Source organism: Panthera uncia (assembly GCF_023721935.1).
Source record: "Panthera uncia isolate 11264 chromosome B3 unlocalized genomic scaffold, Puncia_PCG_1.0 HiC_scaffold_1, whole genome shotgun sequence".
Taxonomy (NCBI): Eukaryota; Metazoa; Chordata; class Mammalia; order Carnivora; family Felidae; genus Panthera; species Panthera uncia.
Window position 1 is genome coordinate 50,888,037 of NW_026057582.1, and position 14,679 is coordinate 50,902,715.

The 14,679-nt window shown below is 32.8% G+C and overlaps 1 pseudogene; it reads right to left on the reverse strand.

Annotated features, from left to right (window-relative positions):
* Window positions 1-11,815: 11,815 nt before the first annotated feature.
* On the reverse strand, window positions 11,816-11,960 carry LOC125910655 (uncharacterized; annotated as a pseudogene).
* Between the last annotated feature and the right edge of the window lie 2,719 nt (window positions 11,961-14,679).

Genomic DNA, 14,679 nt, shown 5'->3' on the forward strand with positions numbered 1-14,679 from the left:
ATACATGTACATGTATATATATGTGTATATATATGTACATTTATATATGTGTGTATATATATATATATATATATATATATGTATTTTTTAGTGAAGTTGTCTTGATATTAACCACCAATGCTATTGTTATATATGAAATCAAGTAGAACAAAAATGTATGTTTTTAGTCTGCCTTATCAGTAAATCAGAGGCTAAGGTTAGGTAAAAAAAGTTTATTAGAAGGCCAGAAAGCTCTGTGTCAGAGCTCATAGTTGCAAGAGTAATGGAATGCTACTTTGCACTGTGTCTCTATCACTTTGGGCAGAGACCTAAAGGCTTATAGCAATTTAGAAGTTGCCAAAAACATCTGGCAAAGTGAACTACCAGACCATGCATGATGACACTGGAAACTGCTCTCTACCTCCCTTTTAAGAGGAGTTGAATTTGGAACCTAGGGATGGAAGACAGGGATTTTATTTTATTTTATTTTATTTTATTTTATTTTATTTTATTTATTTTTTTATTGTGAGTGCTTCATTGTTTCTCCAGGTGGATAAGAAGGTTATGCTTCTTTCTTTTCTCCATCCAAGTGAGGAAGACTTCAAGCATTGTGTCCTAAGATCTGCAGACTTTCTCGATCTACACAAGACAGGATCCCATTTTTCTTCTCCACTCCTCCTTTAGTCATCATCATGTCTATCACCCTGAAAGAACTAGCCCCTGTGGCTATGAGAGTGGAAGGGAAGAGTCAAAGAACAAAGTATACAAAGGAAGAAATGGGGCTAAGTCAGCCCCCCACTATCTGTTATTCCGTCCTAGGCTTTCAGGATATCAGGCCTGAACTAGTACACAACTGGAGGGAATGGAGAAAGCATTAGAGCATTCATAATTTTTTTTTTAATTATTGAACTGGACATTTTCATTACAGAAATGGGGCTGTTCCTGGGAATTACTACAGGGAACTGGAAAAGCTATGAAATGTGCCCCAAATTTCATCCAATAGCAGGAAAAGAAATAGCCTATCACATAGGCTTTAAGGGCCAGTGGAAGAAAGAATAAAGTTGATTTATGGCTCCTTTCTGTTAAGCACTGCTAATTCAATAGTCCATTGCATATAAGCAAGAGAGTTCAACTCTGACTAACTTTAACTAAATGAATGAATGAATACATAAATAAAATTAAATTTTGTAGGTTTGTTTTCAGTCTTCAGAAAGATTGACTGAAACACAGAGGAGCCCATCCCCCAATCCCTCCACGAACCAGGGCTGCCATTTCTGTGGCTACGGTGCACTGAATTTCACATGTCCTGCTGTTGCCCATTCAACACGGGATGCAGTCTCTAGCACAGTTACCCCTACTGCCCAGGAAACTCAACATTGTTGCTGCTATCTCTGTCATATGACACTGAAATGGATCCTCTGTGGTTTCTACTTCTTTGTATTAATAACACCCAATTTAAAACTTATAGTAGATGCATTCTACTCTGGCTACAAAGAGATTGGGAGATAAATTATCTAGGATTGCATTGGGGGGGGGGGGGGGGGGAGAAGGGGGAAATACCAAAATGTAAGGATGGAGTTCAAATGTTAGACCCTGTGTTTGGTGAGACCCAGTAATTTACCCATTAAAAAAAATATTTAAAGATCCCAAATCTGAGAACCACAATATAAGAAATTCAATTTCTGAGGTCTTTAACTTAACCACTAGAATAAAAGTACAATATTACCAAAAAAGGTCTATTAAAGGAATACAAAACTGCCTTCTTATCTGAAAATGTATAAGCACATTACCAGTAGATGTTTAAAAAGCATTTAATACATTTTAACATCTCTTCCTATTTTTAAAACAAATCTCTAAATAAGAAGTAGAAAAGAAACTACTCAAATCAATAATATTCAATTTAAATTTTTCCTAAATGACAAAAAGAGAAAACTAGAATAATTTCAGTTAAAATTAGGATCTAAATATGGATGCTCTTTGTAGTTTTTTTTTTTTAATTTTTATTTAATGTTTATTTTTGAGAGAGAGAAACAGAGATAGAGCATGAACAGGGGACGCGCAGAGAGAGAGAGAGGGAGACACAAAATCTGAAGCAGGCTCCATTTCTGAGCTGTTGGCACAGAACCTAATGCAGACCTTGAACTCATGAACTCAACTCAACTCATGACCTAGCTAAAGTCAAATGCTTAACCAACTGAGCCACGCAGGTGCCCCTTTTTGCAGCTTGTTTTAGATTGTCTTTGATTTCTAGCAAATGTTCTCAGAAAATAAGATAAAATAATTTATATAAACGTAAAAAAGAAAAAACAAATTTGCTGATAAATTATACAATATAAAATACTTTAAAATATAAGTAAATATATCCATATAAATATATATTTACAATATAAACATAAAATACTTTTATAAAGACTATATCTATATATCTATATCTATCTATATATAATATATATAATATATATTATATATATATCTATGTAGATATATATATAATATATATCTTCCAAATATGATATGGAAGAGTATGAAAGTAATTGGATATGAGTTAATTATAAAAAATTAATAGCTATGTTTTAGGAATAAATGATGGTAATGAAAAAATATTTCATTGATAACTTAAAAATAAAATGTTTTGGAAAAAAATCTTCAAAAATGGTGTAGAATCTAAATAAAGAATGTATGAATTCATATCTAAAACTGCAGTATGTGTTCTGAATTAATGGAAAAACATGCCATGTTTTTGAATGAATCCATCTAATATAAAATATCCCAAATTAATAAGCAAATTTAATATAATCCCAAATAATTCCCAGAGTTCTGTTTATATGATTTCTTAAATTGAGTTAAATAAAATAATCTAGACGTTAAATAAAAGACAAAAGCCTGAAAATAACCAAAGAAGTATAAAATAGAATAGCAGTGAAGGGCTGGTACAGAGTGAAGTTGTCTTTATAAAATTCAGAAGGTAAAAATATATTGTATTACATATAATAGTTTTGCATGTGAATGGAAAAATTAATACAACAGAGGAGATAAACCATAAATAGATTCTAGACATGAGAATTTAATATAATAAATTTGCTGTTCAATTATTGTGATAGAATGAAATATTAAATGGTGCTGCTGTTACTGTATCTCCATCAGAAAGAAAAAACAATTAGACCTCTAAATTACATGATATTCAAAATTCAATTCTTTTATTTTTTTTAAATTTTGATTTTAGAGAAAGAGAGCAAGTGAGGGAGAGGGGCGGGCAGACGATAAGAGAGAGAGAGAGAGAAAGAGAGAGAATATCAGGCAGGCTCCACTCTCAGTGTGATCCTTCAACCCTGGGATCATGACCTCAGCCAAAATCAAGAGTCAGATGCTCAACCCACTAAGCCACCCAGGCACTGCCAAAATATGATTCTTAATGGAGTAAAGACTTCATGTGCAATTTAGGGGAAAAGTGGGCATAATTTGCCATACTTTAACAACCAAAAATCCAAAAAAAAAGATAATAATTTATGTTATACAAAAATTATGTTGTTTAGGAAAAGATATCAAACAAAATTCATAGAAAAATAATAATCAAAAGGTTATAATATATAATATATAAAGACATTTTAATGTTTTTGAAGTACAACTAATGGAAAGAAAAATAGACAAAGGATATGAATTGGTAGTTGATGAAAGAAAAAGTCTATGTAACTATTTACCAAATTAAAAGACTCAGAATAAGATGTAGTCATGGAAGTGCAACATAAAGTGATAATGAACTACTACCTAATACAATCATAGTGCATAAAAATTCAGAACAAAAAAAAATCTATCATAGCTGAGAGGTAGGAAAAATGATACTCACATGCGTGTCATGAAACATACATTTCTTCTGGAAAGAAACAGGACAAAATTTCAGTTAAAACTACTTACAAGTCAGTTTCATGTTTATAAGAATTATTCCCATCAAATAAAGCCATCAGTTTGAAAATACATATTCAGAGACCATTACTATGGAATTGTTCAGAGAGACAAAAAACTGGAAATAAAATCAATGCACACAATAGGGAAATACTTGAATAAATTACATGAATTCATGGCCAGGGATATAGTATAACTAAGATAGATAGATAGATAGATAGATAGATAGATAGATAGATAGATAAGAGCTCTACTTTGGAAGGATTTCCATGAGTTACTTTGCATGAGAAAAATATTTTTTTAAATGTGTTATATGATTAATTTTCCTGGAAAGACAAATGAAACTACACACCCAAATATGTGTGTGTGTCTGCATATATGTGCATATTTTTATATATATGAATATATGAGTCTGAACAAAAATGTAGAATACCATGATATTAACATGCAGTATGTGGGGAGGTGAGGGTATGAAAGAAGAGAGTGGAGTGAGAGGCAAGCATTTAGAAGAAAAAGATTGAAACAAATATATATATATACATATGTATGTATATATATATATATATATATATATATCATAGTATATACCTATAAATATTATATAATGTATATAACATGCTTATAATATGTTATTTATAATGAGTATATAAATGTATATATTGTAAACACATGAATTACCATTGTGTGTGTATAAAATTTTAAAACTTCAGATTCTTTATTTTTCTCATTTTTCATGTGTCTCTTAGAAAATGGGCAAGGAGGAAATAAAAAGAAAATCCTGAAATAATTTTTAGAACATCTGAAAGTTCAAAAACTGTTTCTGCAGGATGATATATAAGATCATCAGATATAATATCATCAAGCTATAAAGCATGTGGTTACTTTTTTTTTTTTTTAATAGTAGAAGATGAGGACCTATCTACCAATGAAAGCTCATCAGTGGACAATACAGGGAAAACTCCCAAACGTTTGCTGGTACTGTGGTACTGATTCTCTGGAAAACACCTGGTCTGACTAAAATCAAGCCCTAGACATCCTCAGACTGGCCCACTAACACCACAGGAACTAAACACTACCCACAACAGGCAAACAAACAAACAAAAAATCCACTGCGGGTGACTGGACTAAAGGAAAAAGCAACTTACCCACAACAGCAGGGCACACATATCACCCATAGGAGACACCCCTGAAGTGCCAGATTCTGGTAAATAGGGGACACTGCAATGCAGGGTAATACAGGACTTCTTCTTCATAAAGCCATTATTTTCTAATGCAGGAGATGTAGCTGTCTTTCCTAACATACAGAAACAGACACAGAGAGCTAGACAAAACGAGGAGACAAAGGAATATGTCTCAAATGTAAGAACGGGACAAAATCACAGTAAGAGACCTAAGTGAAATGGAGATAAATAATATGCCTGATAAAGAATTCAAAGTAATGTTCATAAATATGCTCATTAGATTTAGGAAAAGAGTGGAGGACATCAGTGAGATCTTTCAATGAGATTTAAAAAAGAATCAGAGATAAGAACACAATAAATGAAATTTAAAATACACTTGTTGGAATAAATAGTAGAGTAGAGGAAGCAGAAGAATAAATCAGGGACCTAAAGGACAGAGTAATGGAAGATAATCAAGCTGAGCAAGTGAGAGAAAAAAAAAAAAATGGCAAAGTGAGAACAGATTTAGGGAACTCAATGCCACCATAAAATTTAATAACATTCACATTATGGGGATCTCAGAAGAAGAAGAGGAAGAAAAGGGGGAAGAAAATTTATTTGAAGAAATAATAACTGAAAACTTCCTTAATCTGGAGAAGGAAACAAATCCGCATCCAGGCACAGAGATCCCCCAATAAAATTAATTCAATTAGGTCCATATTATGACAGATAGTAATGAAGACAGCAAAAAGTAATGATAAAGAGAGCATTTTAAAGGTAGAGAAAGTAAAAGCATTACATACAAGGGAAACCCTGTAAAGCTATCAGCTAATTTTTCAGCAGAAACTTTTCAGGCTAGAGGGAGTGGCATGATACATTCAAAGTGCTGAAAGGAAAAAATCTGCAACCAAGAATATTCTATCCAGCAAGGCTGTCATTCAGAATAGAAGGATAAGGAGTTCTGCAGATAAAAGTGAAAGGAATCCATGACCACCAAACCAGCCCTGCAAAAAATGTTAAAGAGGACTCTTTGAGTGGAAAGAAAAGACCATAAGCAAGAGTAGGAAAAGTAAGAAGCAGAAAAGCAGTAAAAATAAGTATATCTGTAAAAATCAGTCAAGAGACTCACAACATAAAAGGATATAAAGTATGACACCATATACCTAAAATGTAGGGGAGAGAGGAGTAATGAATGAGTTCAAACTTAAGTGACCATCAACTTCATATAGACTGTTGTATACATAAGATGTTACATGCACACCGAATGGTAATCACAAACGTTGTAATAGATATGCAAAAAGTAAAGGAATCCAAGTGTATCATTAAAGAAAGCCAACTATTTTTAAGAGAACATATAAAGAGAAGAAAGAAATAGAGAAAAACCAAAAAGAATCATAAAACAAGTAACAAAATAGCAATAAATAAATACCTATCAATAATTACTTTGAATGTAAATGGACTAAACACTCCAATCAAAAGACATAGGGTGACAAAATGGATAAAAAAGCAAGACCCATGTATCTACTACCTTCAAGAGACTCATTTCAGAGCAAAAGACACATTCACATTGATATTGAAAGGATGGTAAAGCATTTATCATGGAAATGGATGTGAAAAGAAAGCCAGGGTAGTAATATTTATATGGCACAAAATGGACTTTGAAAGAAAGATTGTTACAAGAGATAAAGAAGGACACAATATAATCATTAGGGGAGCAAGCAAGCAAGAAGATATAACAATTATAAACGTTTTTACACCCAATATGAAGGCACCCAAACATTTAAAGCAGTTAATAACAAACATAAAGAAAGTGATCCATAATACAATTGTAAGGGACTTTAATACCCCACTTACATCATTGTATAGATGTCCAGTAGAAAATCAGAAAGGAAATAGTGTCCTTGAATGACACATTGGACCGGATGACTTTTAACAGTTACATGTAGAACATTCCATCCTAAAACAGCAGAATACACATTCTTTTCAGGTAAACAGTGAACATTGTCCTGAATAGATCACATATTAGGCCACAAAACAAGTCTTAACAAATTCAAAAAGATCAAAGTCACTCCATGCATCTGTTCTGACGACAATACTATGGAGCTAGAAATTAACTTGAAAATCTGGAAGGAGCACAAATACAGAGGCTAAATAATATGCTACTAAACAGTGAATGGGTCAACCAAGAAATCTAAAAAGAAACAAAAATACGTGGAAATAAGTGAAAGTAAAAATACAATAGTCCAAAATCTTTGGTATGCATGCTATAAATTTCTCTTAGAATTTTCTTCCAGAAAATATAAATTTATAGCAATACAAGCCTACCCCAAGAAGCAAGAAAAATCTCAAATAAACAACCTAACCTTATACCTAACAGAGCTAGAGAAAGAACAAACAAAACACAAAACCAGTAGAAGGAAGCCATTAATAAATATTAGAGCAGAAAAAAATGATAAGAAACTAAAAACAAAACAAAACAAATAAAACAGTTTTACTTAAAAAGTAAAACAGATCAGTGAAACCAGGAGCTGGTTCTTTGAAAATATCAACAAAATCAATAACATTTAGCCAGACCTGGGGTGGGGGGGAGGGTTGGAAAGGACTCAAATTAAATCAAATCAGGAATAAAAGGGGAGAGTTAAGTCAGTTAAGTGTCTGAGTCTTGATTTCAGATCTGGTCATAATCTCCTGGTTTTGTGAGTTCGAGCTCCACATTGGGCTCTGTGCGGACAGATTCTCTCTCTGCTTGGGATTCTCTCCCTCTTTCTCTCTCTCTGTGCCCCACTCATACTCACACCATCTCTGTATCTCTCAAAATAAATAAGGTTAAAATTATTTTAAACATTAATGTATTTTAAAAAAGAAATGAAAAGAAAACTGACAAGAAATAAAAAGGAATGGGGCACCTGGGTGGCTCAGTCAGTTGAGCGTCCGACTTCGGCTCAGGTCATGATCTCACAGTCTGTGAGTTCAAGCCCTGCGTTGGGCTCTGTGCTGACAGCTCAGAGCCTGGAGCCTGCCTCGGATTCTGTGTCTCCCTCTCTCTCTGACCCTCCCCCACTCACACTCTGTCTCTCTCTCTCAAAAAGTAAACATTAAAAAAACTTTTTTAAAAAGAAACTTATGATCATATCAATAAATGCCAAAAAATTTTTGACAAGGTACAACATCCATTAATGATAAAAACCCTCAACAAATTTGGTTTAGAGGGAACATACTTCAACATAATAAAGGCCATATATGAAAAACCTACAGCTAACATTGTACCCAATGGTGAAAAACTTAGTACTTTCTCTTAAGATCACAAACAAAACAAAGTAGTCCAATCTCACTAGTTTTTTTTTTTAATGTTTATTCATTTATTTTGAAAGAAAGATACGGAGAAGAGGAGAGCCAGAGATAGAGGGGGGGAGAGAGAGAGAGAGAGAGAGAGAGAGAGAGAGAGAGAGAATCCTAAGCAGGCTCCACACTGTCAGTGCAGAACCCAAAACAGCTCAAACTCACGAACTGTGAGATCATAACCTGAGCTGAAATAAACAGTCATGAGTCAGACACTTAACCGACTGAGCCACCCAGGTACCCCCCAGTCTCACCAGTTTTATTCACTATAGTACTGGAAATCCTAGCCACAGCATTTAGATAAGAAAAAGTAATAAAAGACATCCAAATTTCAAGGAAGAAGTAAAACTTCCACTATTTGCAGATGGCATGTTACTCTCTATACAAAACCCTAAAGGGTCCACAAAAAAAAAAAAAAGAATAATAAAATAAATAAATAAATAAATAAATAAATAAATAAATAAATAAAACAATTGATAAATGAACTCAGTAAGGTCACAGGATAAAAAATTAGTGTATAGAAATCCATTGAATATTTTATACACTAATAATGAATCAACAGCAAGAGATATTAAGAAGCAAAAATGTTTATAATTACACCAAAAGTAATAAAATAGCTGGGAATAAATGTAACCAAGGAAATGAAAGATCTATACTCTGAAAACTATATAGCAATGATGAAAAAAATTGAAAATAACACAAATGAAAGGTGTCCCATGCTCATGGCTTAGAAGAACAAATATTGTTAAAATGTCTGTCCTACTCAAAGCAATCTACAGATTTAATGCAATCTTTATCAGTATACCAACAGCATTTTTCATAGAACTAGAACAAATAATCCTAAAATTTGTATGGTATCACAAAAGAGCCTGAACAGCCAAAACAGTCTTGAAAAAGGAGAACAAAGCTGGAGGTATAAAAATTCCATATTTCAAGTTATATAAAGTTGTAGTAATCAAAAGAGTATGGTACTGGCACAAAAATAGACATATAGATCAAATAAAACAGGATAGAAAGCCTAGAAATGAACCCACAATTGTATGGTCAATTAATCTTTGACAAAGGAGGCAAGAATATGTAATGAGAAAAAGACTCTCTCTTCCACAAATGGTGTTCAGAAAACTGGACAGCTACATGCAAAAGAATGAAGAAGCTGGACCACTTTCTTACACCATAAAAAAATAAACTCAAAGTGGACTAAAGATCTAAATGTGAGACCTAAAGCCATAAAAATCCTAGGAGAGAGCTCAGGAAGTAATTTCTCTGACACTGACAGTAGTAACATTTTTTTTTTTTTTTTTTTTACATATATGTCTCCTGAGGTAAGGGAGAGAAAAGCAAAAATAAACTTAGTACAACATCAAAATAAAAAGCTTCTGCACAGTGAAGGAAACAATCAACAAAACTGTAAGACAACCTGCTGAATGTGAAGAAGATATTTGCAAATGACATATTTAATAAAGGGTAAGTTTCTAAAATATATAAAGAAGTGATACAACTCAACACACCAAAAAACAAATATTCCACTTAAAAATGAGAATACATGAGCAGACATTTCTCCAAAGAAGAAATATAGATGGTCAAAAGACACATGAAAAAATGCTCAACATCACTCATCATCAGGGAAATGCAAATCAAAACTACAGTGAGATATCACCTCACACCCATCAGAGTAGCCAAAATAAAAACACAAGAAACAACAAGTGTTGGCAAGGATGTGGAGAAAAAAGAACCATTGTGCACTGCTGGTAGGAATGCAAAGTGGTGCAGCTACTCTGGAAAACAGTATGAAGAGTCCTCAAAAATTTAAAAATAGACCTACCTTACAGTCCAGTAATTATACTGCTGGGTATTACCCAAAAAATACAGAAACACTAATTCAAGGGGATACATACATCTCTGTGTTTATTGCAGCATTGTTTGCAATAGCCAAATTATGGAAGCAACTAACATGTCCATCAATAGATGAATGAATAAAGAATATGTTATTATATAATGTTCACACAATGTATATTCCATACACATAATGGAATATTAGCCATTAAAAAATCATGAAATTGTGCTATTTGAAACAACATAGATGCAGCTACAGAGTGTAATGCTAAGTGAAATTAAGTCAGCCAAAGAAAGATGGTTTCATTCATATGTGGAATTTAAGAAACAAAGCACATTAACAAAGGACAAAGAGAGAGAGACAAACCAAAAAACAGACTTTTAAACTATAGAGAGCAAACTGGTGGTTACCAGAGGGGAGCTAGAGGGGGAGATGGGTGAAATAGATGATTAAATAGTACACTTAATCCTGATGAACATTGAGCAATGTCTAGAATTGTTGAATCACTATATTTTAAAACTGAAACTAATGTAGCACTGTATGTTAACTATACTGGAATTAAAATGAAAAAACTTAACAAAAGTTAAAAACTTTAGAAGATGCAATTTATGTGTAAGTAGATCTGTAAGAACAAAATTTCAGATAACGAGTCTAAATCTTATAGATAGCTTCACTCTTATAAATGTGCCATTTTGAGAACTTGGTGTCAATTACTCATTTTTTGTCCTTTTTTTTAATGGGGTATCAGATAAAATTAGTCATTAGACAGAAAAAAATATGTAGGGAAAGATTTGAAACTTTTCTTGTCCTCAGTACTTGCACATAATTTCTCATTGATTTATCAAATGGTGCTTTTTTATTGATACCTACAGAAAGTGCTACAAATCTTTGACATTGATGCTTTATTTATACTAAGGTAACTTGTGCTTGATTGTTGGTATATCTAACAATTATTTAGTAAGTTTTTCTTTTTTGTAACTTCAAGGCAACCTAATTTTATTCAGGTTAGTTAGCATTATTTATTGTTATGTATATTCATCCTATAGCTATACTAGTAACATAAATTCTTACCCATTAAATGAGAAATAATATACTTGACTAGCTTTAGTGCCTCCAAGAGTATTGAGTGGTTATTTTCCTTGAGAAAACACAGTCAGATTTTTTTTATGCATAGGATTTTTAAGATTTCTAGCACTTCCCAGAGGGGAAGATGACATCCAGTGCGGTATTTAGTATGTCTGCCATCTGGGTTTTTAGATTCATTTGGTTTAATTCAAAGATTAAAGACAGAAAAATTGGACCAAATGGTGGAATAAAGCCCTGTGGAAAACATGCCTCTGCTGTGATTATTTTTGAGATTAATTGATTCTTTAACTTGTAACTATATCCCGTGACTTCAGTGGCAGTTAATAACTGATTAACCATGAATATGTAGATTAATTGTGCCAGTGCATGCTGGGAGATGAGTTAACTCTTTTATGTAACTAGAGTACCCCAGTTTAAGTGGAGAGTAGACTAAACAAATGCTCCCATGCTTTAGTGAATCTTATTTCAAACAGGACTATCTAATATATAAGCAATAATTTTGAATTTTTTAAGGAGAAAATCTATGCCTTCATTAAAAAAATAGGGAGGGTGTAAAAAACACTTCCAAGTTTTCTAATCTAAAAGATTGGAAGCTTGAATAAATATTTCTTAAAAACAAGGATGCACTACACTTGATCTTAGCCAAAAGGCCAAGAAAGGATAAAAAACAAGGATGAACTATTGATAAATCTTAAATGATGTTGATTTGTAAAAATCTATATAATTATACCATTAAAATAGTTCACATATTGACCATTTTTATAAAGCTCCCTATTGTTCTTATTTTTTTCCTTATAAATTCCTAGCTCTTTTCTATTGGGACTTAAATATATATCTTTTGGCTTCAAGGAAAACAAAACAACGAAAACAGAGCAGGACTCCTATGATCAAGTGCTGTCTTATAGCTACTCCTCTAACTCGTCGTGAAAGCCAAGTTCCTTGAAGATTCATATCTATGAATCTTTCCATATTTTTACTGGCTTTCAGTGCTTTAAGGCACAGGAAAATGACTATCAATTCTATTACTCCTCTGACAAAACTATGATGAAGGCTACCAGTAACCTATTTCTTGCCAAATTTCAAGTCACTTTTCAGTTCTATTTTTACGTTGATTCTTTTCACCATTTATTCTGGTTTCTAACTCTTCCATGGGAGTGGACTGACCTTTTGAATTTATTTTGTTTCCCATTGATTTGTTTTGTCTCTACCCTCCTCATCACTTTTTCAGGTTTTTTTTCCTAATTCTTTCCTTCTTTTTTCCTCAATTTGGTGTTGCCCATGCTCTATCCTTGAACCTTCCCTGCCTTCCTTCTGCACACTTCTTGAATGGTCTCATCCCTCACGTAGCATATTGATGACTCACAAATCTGTATCTGCAACCCAGACTTCTTATTCTTCTTAATGTATAGTCTATGTGCCTTATAACTAGTAGAGCAGTAGGTGCTTGACATTCGACATGATTTAAACAAAACAGGTTCTTCATCTTCCATAATCTCCTGCCTTGTCTCCTCTGGCCAGGAACAGGTTTACTTTATATTTTATTTCTGTTACTGTACCTTCTACCCAACTGCCCAAGCCAAGTCCTTGTCTCAATCTCTTCTTTCTCTCAGCTCTCTATTTAATCAGTCACCCAGTACAGTTCATGCAAGTTTCTAGGATTAAGAAAGGTAACTTCTATCACTGTATATATTTTTGTTTCTTTTTTTTTTTCTAACCAGTTAAAATATTTATTATAAAAATTTAAAGAGGGGTGCCTGTCTGGCTCAATTGGAAGAGTGTGCGACTCTTTCAGGGTTGTGAGTTTGAGTCACACATCGGGTGTAGAGATTACTTGAATGAATACAACTTAAAAAAAAAGATAAAAATTTAAGCAATACTAATTGTAGAAAGTGAAAATTCATTTGGTTCTGTGTTATCAGAGATAAATCTAGGTTACTTCTTTCCTTCCTTTTCTTCCTTCCTCCAGATACTGAGTTCACAGCTTAGAGTATCTATTTCCTGACTTTTCCCCTTAACATGCATTAAATTAACTTGTAGTATTATGTCCAGGGCCTGATTCAAGTTCTTTTTTTTTTTTAATATATGAAATTTACTGTCAAATTGGTTTCCATACAACACCCAGTGCTCATCCCAAAAGGTGCCCTCCTCAATACCCATCACCCACCCTGCCCTCCCTCCCACCCCCCATCAACCCTCAGTTTGTTCTCAGTTTTTAACAGTCTCTTATGCTTTGGCTCTCTCCCACTCTAACCTCCTTTTTTTTTTTTTTTTTTTCCTTCCCCTCCCCCATGGGTTTCTGTTACGTTTCTCAGGATCCACATAAGAGTGAAACCAAGAACTGCCAAATTAAAGTCATTTTAAGAAACAAAAATACCCTATTTTTGTTTCTTAAAATGACTTCAATTTGGCAGTTCCTGGCATGTTTATTTAGCCAAAGAGAAAATCTCTAGAAAATTATTTCAGCTAGACAGCAGTAGCTATTCTGTTTATGGGGAAAAAACTAATTTCCCTTAGATTATTTTATGTATGGGTAGCCTTGCTAAAGATTGACATTGATCATATTAACTACAGATTAATCTTCTTTGTGTTAATACATTAGATCATTATAGAATACTTATGTCCATTATGTCAGGTTGAAGGAATACAAACATGACTAAGATATGGATCTTATATGTACATAGAGATATATATATTTTATAGAAATCCAAATTAGTTATGTCATTAAAATATATTTGAAGCAAGTATTCATGTATCAAATCATATATCAGTTATTTATATTATTTCATAAATGAGAAGAATTTTGTCCTCTCTTAGATAATAAAAATCATATTCTCTTTACTTAAAAGAATATTTTGCATTTGTCAATGAATACTATTTTTACATGTTTTAATTTCACATACTCAACCTATAAATTTAAAAGAAATTTATTTTAAAGAGAATAAATAAGTGTAGATAAAATATGTTCCATAACAGAAAATAGTACAGTGTGTTTTTGTAATATCATCAAAGCCACTTAGTATGAAAACTGAATATTAAATAAATATAGAGAGAGATCTTATGTCACTTAAACTATGTATAAAGATTGAAGAAAATTAGAAATGATAACTTAAAGGTCCTTGGATAAAACGTATAGCAAGTACTCCTTCTAAATCCTGGGTGTGAAAGTTGTTGACTTTCAAGTTAATCTCTCTCATGAAATTATCCTCAAATGGAAAGAGCTACATAACCCAAGGTCAAGTCTTCTCTCTAGGGAAGCCCTAACCCAGTGACTAATCAGTGTCCTTTATAAAACAACTTTTTTGGGACAACTTAAAGTCCATTGCAACTCTAGAGCTCCTTCTGGATCATCTTGAGACTTTGTAGTGATGCATCACAGTTTAA